The sequence below is a fragment of the Cajanus cajan genome, chromosome 6 (genome assembly GCF_000230855.2).
Source record: "Cajanus cajan strain Asha chromosome 6, NIPB_CcT2T_4, whole genome shotgun sequence".
Classification (NCBI taxonomy): domain Eukaryota; kingdom Viridiplantae; phylum Streptophyta; class Magnoliopsida; order Fabales; family Fabaceae; genus Cajanus; species Cajanus cajan.
Genome location: NC_138522.1, coordinates 10,228,512 through 10,238,334, shown reverse-complemented (window position 1 = coordinate 10,238,334; position 9,823 = coordinate 10,228,512).

The following is a 9,823-nucleotide window of genomic DNA, read 5'->3' as shown; positions in this document are numbered from 1 at the left end:
CTCATCATCACTCCACTCACTCCAATGTTTTTCTCTCTTCCCATCATCATCTTTAGTCATAAGGATATAGGGTCCATTTTCAATTGCATCCCACACAGCAATGTCAATTGCTTCAATGAAAATTCTCATCCAAATTTTCCAGTAGACATAGTTTTCACCATTGAAAACAGGAGGTCTATGAATAGACACCCCCTCACCATAAGGTAGGTTGCTATTGGCCATTTTTGAAATCATGAATAACATTCAAGAACCTTGCTCTAGATACCAATTGTTAGAAAAGAATGGCTCAATCCAAGAGGGGGTGAATTGGATTCTATGACACTTTAAAAATTATCAAAGTTTTAGGATCTTTATTTCAATTCAAACTTTTCTAATTATGAATTTTCAAAGAAGTTTCTTAAAGACTTGTTAATGAAGAATGAATCCTATATGCTTTCTTGATTAATTATTAATGAGATTCAAAGTTAAGTACAATCAATATGCAATACTTTGATTCAGTTCAAATCAATATTGCTCATGCAAACATGTTAATCAAGAATGATCTCTTTAACATACAACCAAGATATTACACAAAGTAAAAGATAAGGGTATGAGAAGATTGCACAAGTCTTTTATCCTGGTTCAGCCACTCCACATGTGACCTACATCCAGTCCTCAATCATAACCTGATCAAGATTTGTTCCACTATCTTAATGAATAAGTTTTACAAGCATATCACACATGCATACACTCCTACATTCAAGATAACCACTTTCTTGACCTTAAGAAAGCACCCCTTGTAGAAACCCACTACAAGAATTCCTTACCACTTGAGACACCTACTCAAGATTTACAAATATTCACAAAGAATTAAGGAACGAATTCACCTAGAATTCAGAAGTAAATCTTAATCTGTCTCTTTTTCAAGAATGTGATGATCATGATGATGATCTTTTCTCAAAGCATTTCAAAAACGTTTTTCTTCTTGGTTTCACAAAGAAAACTCTCCAAGAATGTCACAAAGACTTCACAAACACGTTTTTCTCTTTTTGATTCTCAATTCTATCTCGTTCTGAAGTTTCAAAATGTTTAAACTATTTATAAGTTTTTTAGAACCCAGATAATCGATTATTTTAAAGAATAATCGATTATTTTGTTCTTCATGATTTCTGGAAATCAACCAAGAACAATTTAATCGATTATTTTGCAGGATAATCGATTATTCCAGAGAGTGATTTCTGGGATAATCAATTATTTCACAAATAATCGATTATTACAGCAAGGTATCCTTTTTACCTGTTGCTGGAATAATCAATTATATTTAATGATAATCGATTATTTTGAGTTAGTTTTCAAAACTCTGTTTTAAGTCTCAAAATAACTTCTTAATCTTTCAAACTCATCATCATACCCACTCCTAATCAGATTAGATAAAGATTAGCTCATTCACAAAGCACACACACAAAAAATAAACTCAACAAAACAATTTATAAGCTACTTCTATTACATAACATGATACCACATTTTTCTTTGACTTTGTTTTTGACTTCTAAGTTGTTGATGTCCTTGGTCAACTTTGTTCCACACTTTGTTATCATCAAAACCTTTAATCTCCAGAGGTGAGTTGATTCACCACAATGAATCTCAACAAGTTCTACCTCATCCCACTTTATGAGTTTAGGGACGGCCACATTTGCTTTTGTCATGTTAGTAACAAATAAGGTAGTTTCCCTATCATTGGTTTTGAGCAGAACTCTTGAATTACAAGTGTTCATGACTTTGTATTGGATTCTATACATAAGGGCTGCAGGCATAGATCCTTCTTTAATATTTAATCCATGTAATCTAATATTTAAAAACAATGAATCTAAGGCATTCCTATCTAAAAGAGTCACTGTTTTATTCAGGAAACAATTAAAGTACACAGGACCATGTCCTAGACTTGTTTCTACGGTTCCTATAAGGGAATCCTGAAAGTCATTGTGCCTAATATCTCTAAGACACATTAAGATTGAAGCATTTAGTCCTTCCCTGATTAAGGGTTTAACAGCTACTTGAACACAACCTATATGGAGGCATTTATACCTCCTAGCATGCTGAGCAACAGATTGTTTTGTAAGAAGGTGGAACTCCTCACCAGCATGTGGGTCAAGAGGTATATTGTTTTCTGCAGTCTTAATTATGTAATCAGAATTACGGACATGTTTGGTTTCATCCGGGATGTATAACTCATCCATGGGTATTTTGGGAATTTCCCAATTATCAATGGCTTGGTTGATATCCTCAAAGAAAACTTCTTCTTCAAAGATATTGTTTTTGGGGGGAATTTCTTCCGGAGTTTGTCTTTGCTCAGTAAGAAAATTGTGATTAGTAGAGGATGAAGAGGGGGATTTGATCGCAAAACGACGAGACAAGGAGCGGATAAAACTACTCATGATAAAAATAAATCTAGTATCATTACCCTCATCTGGTTTCATAAAATAACAAATTAATATTAAATTAATCTCTGGGCAATGAATCTGGGATTATAAACCTCTTTTTTTTTGTCAAAGCCTACATGTGAGTCAAGTTGGCTACATCTAACCCCAATAAAGGGGTTTTAGCAACTAATGTCCATGAGAGATTAGCAAAATACATCAAATGGGTGAGAATGGAAGAAAACCAATGAGAAACAATGGTGAAGAGGTGAACCCTAGCTTCTCCCTTTCAGACCTACATTGCTGCTCTCGTTTTGGTTCTACTTTGTCTCCCCCCTCTTCGCGTTCAACCAAGAATTATATTAATCTACGTAACTCTCTAAGTAATGCGCTTAGCGCGATACAATACGCGTTTGGCGCGATATGATACGCATTTGGCACGAGACGAATGGCACGTCGGGCGCGTGATTGAACACACCCAGCGCGAGGCCAAATCTTCATCAACTTAGTTTGATCCAATGCACTGAGCGAACTAAGATATGGGCTTAGCGTGGGTCTACTGAAAATGCCAGCTTGTGTCACAAGAGTCCAATCCAACTTCTTCTCTTTGACATGGCTTCTTCCGACATGATTCCCTATCCAAAAAAGCACAAAAAATGGGGATTAAGTATGTATAACCCTATATGTGTAACCAAAGTGTCTTTACTTACAAAAAAAGAAGTTAAATTGAAGATTACACAAGTCAAAAGTTAGGAAAGAGTTGAATGTGTTAATAAATTTGGTACTAGAATGTAAGTAAAAATTAACATTATCAACTCCCCCAAACTTAGAACTATGTTTGTCCTCAAGCAAAAGGTAACTTGTTAGCACAAAAAAATCACTTCATGAACAAAGACAAACTACTTGAGAATGTGGTGCAATTCACTCGAACATCAGTTATGCAAGCTTCCTCTCAAACTTAGTCTCTCGAGGGTAATGAAATTCCCTGCCAAACATCCACTATGGTGCTCACAATGAAAGAATAACAGGGATGCACTTAATTGTTTTACAATAGACTAACCACCATGACCAAATAGATGTATTGATCAGCCCACAAATTCAATCTCATTAGGAAAAGTGTTTCACTCAAGCACATTAGTGTTTAGGGAAGGTGTTTGTCCCTCTACCATCTCTGATGCCACCCAATTTAACTTTGCTTTTTGTTTCAACAAGTTCAAGAGACTATACTAGCATGCATACATCACAAGGACTCTCTCAGGGTTGTGAAGGGGACTTGGCTAAGATGAAAATTTAGGTTCTTTGTGTATAAACAATTGTATTGAGCTAGGAGAGTAAATGAATAATCATTTATTCCCAGCTCCACTCCCTTACTTTCCAATGAATGTTTCCAGCCAGCAATGCACAACTCTGATGTTCTTTTTTTTATTTTTTATTTAATGTAGAAGACATATAATGAGCTAGAGCTTTCTCCTTTTTCTCTGTGCTTACCTTGAAAGTGACTTGCCCCCAAACTTGAATTGCATATCAATGATTATATCATTTTCTCTTAAGCTCAACATAGGGTGTTAAAGTGGTTTCATCATAAAGCTCAGGGTTATAAGAAGGCTAGAGTTATGTAAGCTCAAAGGGGTTTGCAATGGTTGATATTTTCAGCAAGATTGGCTTTTTGGCTTAACAATCTACAGCTAAAAGGGACCATGATTTTGATCATCTATACACATGCAAGCAAAGTCAATTGAATGTCAAAAGAATATTTCTCACAAGAATAAACTCTGAGGCTCTTAATCTCACCCGGTTCAATTTATGTAATTCACAGGTTGTCCTACCTTGCCACAATCCTTAATCACAATTAAAACAAGCACTTGCAACCATGCCATCCAAAACATAAGCACAACCACAATTATCAGTTCAACAAAAATATTCCATCCACTCAAAAGATGTCAGGTTTTGGAAGAACGATAACACAACAGATTCATCATGAAATGCAACACCAATATTAAGTAAACTATCAATGTATCTAAAGTAACTAATATAGGAGAAAATACGGTGCATAAGATAATAAAATAAAAAAATTAAAGTGTATTGGCAATAGTAAGAAAAAGAAATAAGAACAAAAAGGTGAGCAGGCCATCCTAAAATATGTGATTGCTCTGATCATCAGATGGACTCTGACTCAAAAGACCTCACGACCTCATCATCAATTATAGCATCAGCAGCCACAATATCAGAAGCAGTAGGCATTTCTTCATCAACTCCAGCATCTACTCCTAAGGACTCAAATATATTTAGGGGCTCTACTTTGATGGCCTCCTCAGAACTCTAAAGCACTGGATCCACGATGTTAGCGGGAATAGGGTCTCTGGCAGCCTCTCCCTCAACCTCTGCATCAGGTTACACCTCTGGTCCTGTATCAGCTGCTCTATCTACATCAACTGCTGCTGGCTCTCCTCCCCCTCTAGAAATATCCTAGACCCCAGGCCAAGTAGTGGCAGAGCCAAACCCAACCCTAGAGTAGGGGAATTGTAGATTAGGAGCGGTGACAGCAACATGGGCCCTAGTAGTATCCATAATCATCTACTGTGCTTAAAAAATAATCTACATAGTTGTATCAAAAACAACAAGACTAATCGTTGTTGCTTGCTGTGATGGGGCCTCAGGAACCTGGTGTTGAGGAAGAGGTATCTTCGAGGCCTCTAGAAAATGGGCCTGAGGAAGAGGTATCTCAGGGGCCTCTACCTGTGATGGGACCTCTAGTGCAGCAGCTGGGGCTTCCCCTTCTTGAACAGGAGGGGATAACTGACAATGAGCACTAACATATCTAGCATCTATAGACTGGCGCGGTCACTCCAATGGCCCCACAGATGTGTCAACTCCAGCTCTCCTGCATAGATGGGTGATCAGCGAACTGTTCCCTAATTTGGCATTGCCAATCGTAGAATCAGCACAAATTTGGAATTCCTCCGCGATGAGGGATCCCAAATTTATCCTCTTCCCAGAGAGGATGCTGAATAGGATATAGGACCTGTTAAGGTGGATATGCAAAGCATGATCAACTAGGGCCAAGTTGGAATGAATCAAAGTCATCCAAATCTTGGCCACTGGTAGGAGGTTGGTCCTCTTTATGTGTAATGGTAGGCCCTAAACACAACGTTGAAATTTTCCTCCCTCTCTGCACATTGCCTCCTCAATTTGGGTGTGCCTGATATTAGAGGGCATCGGAGTAGTTAAAAGTTTAGAGTACCTACAGCGTTGTCCAGGCTCAAGCATAGTGCGGAGAAACTCGTTGATTGTGGCAGGGGTAAAGGAAATTGAATGAACCCTCACATAACTGGTGTAGGTGACTGGAGCATCATCATTAATGGTCACCGCGTTCACATAGAACTCCCAAATGATGGCAATGTTAACTGGTTCGGGATATGAACCTAACCTTTCCCACTTTCTCTTGGTGTACTCAGCTACAAAGTCTGAAGCCTCCTCTGGCTTGAGGGACACCTTCCTCTCCATCAACAATTTCCTCCTCTCCATGGAAGAGAACTGTTTTTCATATTGCTTTGTGAGAAAGCGATTAGAGTAAACTTGCCCCTTTCTCTTTGCAGGTAGGCTGCTTTGGCCTTCAGTGGGGTTTCTTTGCCTCTTGGTTGCCATCCTAAAAGATAAGAGAAGTTAATCACCAAAATATGTAAAGATATCACAAAAAAGGACAAGTAAAATTGGTGGCCACACTGAGCGCACTAAGGGGCGCTGAGCGCAAAAAAAGGCATAATGCCTCTCTTCCAAGCACGTGCTAAGCGCAGTAATAGGGGCGTTGAGCGCAAAAAGGCATAATACCTCTCTTCCAAGCACGTGCTGGGCGTAAATTAGAAAAAAAATTTCTTTGAGCTTAGGCGCCCAGCGCGCCAAGAGACGCGCTACGCGCGTGCAACAAAAACAAATCACACGCAATATATAGTGCGCTAGGCGTGCTGGGCAACGCGCAAGGCACGCTGCAATTTGTCCTCAAAAAGATGAAGACGCGCTGGGCGCAGACTCATCCCGCTAGACGCACTGTTAACTTACAAGCCCAGAAATGGGCCAGAGCAACATGTAAAAGAAAGAGGACTATGCGAGTGGTTGAAAACCAATCACCCCACGCAGCTAAAACCAAAAAGAAACAACACAGAGAAAAATGTAAAGAAAAATAAACATTGAAAGCAAAAATGAAAGAGGAAATGATTGAGAAGGGTTACTTGGTTGGTCGGATTGAGTGCAAGACAATGTGGTAAGTGAGTTGAGAAGAAGAAAATGAGTGTATTTGAGGTGTAGAGAGGATTTAAGGTTGGGTGTGAGAGAGAATGTGGGAATGAGGAGTGTATGTGAGGTGCTGCAAATGAGGATCTTTCCCTCTCGTGCCCCTTCAAATTCATAAGTTACGCGCCTGATGCGTGGGGACTTTTGGTATTCTTTCCTTACGAAGGGCGCGCCGGGCACAACAAACGCGCCGAGCGGATTTTAGCTATTTTCTCACCTGGGATGGTGCGCTGGGCGAGTAAGACTACGCGCGGTCTTGGCAGAGACTTGTGGCCAAAACCTTGACCAAATGCACTGGGCACGTTGGGAAACGTGCCGAACGCATCAAAGACAGAGGGTTCCCAACTTTTATTCGCTGAGCGCGTTTTTGATGATGAGTACGGATTTGAATGAAGAAGATATATATTTGAATGATACTAATATTTGAATGAAGAAGATATATATATATTCAAAAAAAGTTACAGGAGAGTCAAGTTGGCTACATCTAACCCCAACAAAGGGGTTTTAGCAACTCATGTTCATGAGAGATTAGCAAAATACATCAAATGAGTGAGAATGGAAGAAAATCTATGAGAAAAAATGGTGAAAAGGTGAACCCTAGCGTCTCCCTTTCAGACTTGCACTGCTGCTCTCGTTTTGGTTCTTCTTTGTCTCCCCCCTCTTTGCATTCAGCCAAGAATGATATTAATCTACACAACTCTTTAAGTGACGCGCTCAACGCAATATGATACGCGCTTGGCACAAGACGGGTGGCGTGCCAGGCGCGTGATTGAACATGCCCAACGCGAGGCCAAATCTTCATCAACTCAGCCTAATCCAGTGCGCTGAGCGAACTGAGATATGGGCTTAGTGCAGGTCTACTGAAAATGCCAACTTGCTTCACTGGAGTCCAATCTAACTTCTCTTTGACATGGCTTCTTTCGACATGATTACCTATCCAATAGAGCACAAAAAATGGGGATTAAGTATGTATAACCCTGTATGTGTAACCAAAGTGTCTTTACTTACAAAAGAGAAGTTAAATTGAAGATTACACAAGTCGAAAGTTAGGAAAGAGTTGAATATGTTAATAAATTTGGTACTAGAATGTAAGTAAAAATTAACATTATCAGTATACCTAAACATGGGAGTTTTTTAATTATCTTTTTAATTTCTATGACAACTTGACTCATCTCATCATTCTAGGGCATTGGATTTTTTGGTAATCTAGAATATAAAGGAGCACATATAATTCTAATATTAGGAATAAAGTCTACAACATAATTAACACAACCTAAAAATCTTTGAAGTTGTGTTTTATCTTTTATCTCATTAGGAAACTTATCAACAAATTCTAAAGATCTTTGTATAGGAGTTATAGTACCTTGGAAAATTTCATAGCCTAAAAATCTAGTCGTAGTTTGAAAGACTTTTATCTTTTTTGCCGATACTACTAATCCATTTTCTTTAATAAAATTTATAAATTTATTAAGGTGTTCTATGTGTTGATTTATTGATTTTGAAAAATCTAATACATCATCTAAGTATACTATGGTAAAATCCATGTAATTATAAAAAATATCATTCATAATACTTTGAAATTCACTAGGAGCGTTTTTGAGACCTTGAGGCATTACATTCCACTCATAATGCTCAAAAGGTACAACAAAAGTTGTTTTATATCTATCTTCTTCCTTTACAGAGATTTGATAATATCCAAACTTCATATCAAATTTAGAAAATATTTTTGCATTATTGAGTCTTTTAATAAGATCTGGTCTATTATGTAGTGGATACCTAATCCATTTTAAAACTTTATTTAAAGGTTTATAATTGTTTACTAGTCTAGGAGCTCCTCTTTCTAACTTAGAAGCATTCATAACATAAAATCCAGAACAACTCCATGGTGATTTTGAAGGTCTTACTAATCCTTTATCTAAATATTCTTAAATTTCTTTTTTACAATATTCCAAATATTGAGCATTCATTTGGATTGGTCAAGCTTTTGTTTTTATACTTGTTCATTAAAACCATCAATATAAGGTAAAGATGTCTCATTTTTTTGCGGTGCCAAAAGGCTGTGGGATTTAAATCACAAATTTCTTTTTCTATTTTCTCTTGAAATTCTTTAATGGTTTTTTGAAGATTTATATGTTGTAACTGTTCTTCTATTCTTTTATATTGAATTTCTTTATTCAAAGAGTTAATATGTTTTTTCTTATTACTAATAATGCTAGTAGAATGTTCTTTTAAAAGATTTAATTCTCTTGTTCTAGGAGGATTAATAAATTCAAAACATATGATATTACCTAATATTTTTGTTTCTAATCCTTTTGCGGTTACATTAAAAGGATATAATAATAATAATAAAAGAGTTCCTAAAATACATTGTATATTCATGTTTTTATTAATACAAAAGAGGTTTCATAACAAATTTTATTAGTGCATATCTTGGCCGAGGAGAGTTTATAATTAATCTTCATTCTCGAATGATTAGCGCTAACTACCTTTTCTTTGGTTTTTTCATAGTATCTTGAGGGTATTAAACCCTCTTGTAAACCATTAATATCAGCTCCTGAATCTATTAAGGCTATTAAATTAAACTCTTCTTGTCCATTATTAATCTAATCTTACAATGCCATTTATGAACAGATATCAAATTTAAATAATTCATATATGAGGTTGAAGTTGCTTCTTTTATTGGTTTATAACTTTCTTGTAATTTAAGCTTGTCAAGACCTTCTAATTCTAATATTCTATATTCTAATGCAATATTATTTTGTTTTAACTCTTTTATTTCTTGTTTTAACATTTTTATTTCATCTTGTAAATCCTTTATTGTTATTGGACTAGGTTTTCTAAACCTATTATATATTTCTTTTAAATCTATATCTTGAATTACCTTTTGTTCTCTTTTATCCCGTTTTACTAATTTATCTATTTGACTAATAAAATCATCTTTCAATGGGCCATCTTCTAATTTTTGAATTATTTCTAATAACGTTGTAGTTTGATCGACGGATTGCATATTAATAGATTTACAATTATTACAAGTACATAATTCTGGTCCTAAACAATTATTAGCGATTCACTTGTATGGCAGTCTTTGACTACATCTGTTAGTCCATTTGCGTCTCAAGATCTTATCATCGTTTGAGCAT